This window comes from Octopus bimaculoides, chromosome Z, assembly GCF_046866305.1.
Source record: "Octopus bimaculoides isolate indiv1 chromosome Z, ASM4686630v1, whole genome shotgun sequence".
NCBI lineage: Eukaryota > Metazoa > Mollusca > Cephalopoda > Octopoda > Octopodidae > Octopus > Octopus bimaculoides.
The window spans coordinates 24,758,760-24,761,259 of NC_142944.1; positions in this window are offsets into that span (position 1 = coordinate 24,758,760).

The following is a 2,500-nucleotide window of genomic DNA, read 5'->3' on the forward strand; positions in this document are numbered from 1 at the left end:
ACACACATATACGCACGCATACACACATATTTGCTTATATGTGTATGCATATATATATGTGTGTGTGTGTATGTACGTATATATATGGTAATAATATATATATAGAAAGAGAGCAAGAGGGATAAATATATATACATACAAAGATATGTATATATATACGCATTTATATATCTAATATAGATAATACATACATATATATATATATATGCATACATATATGTAAGTATACATGCATACAAGTTTACATATTGTATATGCATGTATCCATTAACGTGTGTGTGAGGATCTGCGTGCATGCGCGTGTGTATGTACATACATACTTCCACATACACACACATATATGTATACGTACTTAAATATATAAATACATGCATACACACATATGTATACACACACGCACTCACCAATACATACATTGCATGGAACGAAAGAAATGATAAAAGAATTTGAAAAATATATAGTCAAAATAACATATAAGGAAAAAAATACGAAAAATTCAACATGGTAAGCTAATAAATAAATATCCATATATACATGACTGTTGTATAAAGAGAAGAAAAATATTACTGCTAGTACTATTACTACGAATAATACTGAAGGTGATGGAAACGGTGACAGTAATAACAAAAAGAATAATTGTTATAAAAATATAGCACATGATCGACTTGAATAATAATAATAATAATAATAATAATAATAATAATAATAATAATAATAATAATAATAATAATAATAATAATAAATATGAAGGAAAGAAAAAGAAATATACATGTGTGAACATATACACGCAAACATGCACGCACACACACAATATACAAGTAAGGTAAAATAACTAAACAAACACGGAGCTCTCCAGCATTGAAGTGACGAAAGGATGCATCCTTAAGCGACACTGATTGGATCGGATATCGCTTTTCAGCAGAGAACGTCAATAAAAGTCGATTTTGGAGATGGCAAGATTTGCAGTATTTTCCAACGCATCAACGTCCCTTTTGGACTTTTTAGCTTTCTACTTTACTTTTTTAGCTTTCTGCTTTATCTTCGCCCTCTCACCACCCACCCCTCTACATCTTTCTTTATGTGTATATATTTACACACACATGCACACTCACAAAGAATACACATACATATATTTATAATTGCCTACATATATGTATATACGTACATATACATACATATATTATCATCAACATTATCATCATCATATCATCATCATCAGCATCATCATCATTATTATTATTGTTATTATTGTTATTATTATTATTAGTATGAGCTCAAATGTATATATAAAAGTATGTATCGGTGTATGCATATTCATAGAGATCCATAAATACAGATAAAGTTATACTAGAATGTATGTCAATAATACATATGTATATCTATATCTAGTTATAAATATGTATCCGTTTGTGTAGATACGAATGTTGTTTACATACTCATTTATAAACAGAAACACGCGCGCACGCGTACACACGCATTTATATACTTATACTTACCTATAATCGATGTGTGTGTGTTTATGTATGCATATATGTATGTGTGTGTATGTGTGTCAGTGCATACATACATATATACACATATATATGTATATATATGTGATTCCGATATAGATATAAACTTATGTATATTTCCCTTTCTCTACCTTTATCACACTATATACTTACATATGTAAGTATATATGTATTCATATATAGTTGTGTATGTATAAGATAGTTTATAAGTGAGTGAGTTTGTTTAATGGAGATTTATCTTTATTTTTTCATAGATTATGAACGTGTTACATAAATGTTGTATGTTTAAGTCATAATTTTTTCCCCACAAAGACGCGGCTTGGTGTTCAAAGCCTCTGGTGCAAATATATGCATACTGACATTTTTTTACATATTTTATTTGTGTTCTCTCTGCTCCACCCCGTCTTATTTTTCTTTTCATTTTATATCTTTTCTGTCTTTTCCTCTTTATCCTCTCTAATTTCTTTCGTGTATACTCTCTATGGTTTTCTTTCCTTCGCTTTCAGTTTTCTTTATTCGCGGAACATTTCTTTTCTTTTCTTTTCTTTTCTTTTTTTTTTTGAAATAGAAAGCCCTACTGCATTACAAAAACACTATCGGAAACAATCTTAACAACACCTCTTCTTAAGATGGGTTATCGAAGAATATTCTATGAAAGTATAATAGCTATTAGGATTAGCCTAGAGGTGATGGAAACTTGAAAAATAAGGACCATGTTAAAACAAGTCAGAGCAAGAAAAACATACTTTTTCTTTTCGGCATTTTTTCTTTTTCATTTCTATCACAAAATAAACAAGAAAATAGATAAAAATCAAACACAAAAGACAGAAAAAAGGTGTAAAATTTGTTGTTATGGCGATCGTTTTGAAGAAATTGTAAAAACTTATGTAACAACTGTTTTTTTCCCCTCTATCTTTTACGCTGATAAATAGAAATTATTTGTACTTCACATTTGTAATCAGCAGACATGAAATAACAGATTCAAATTG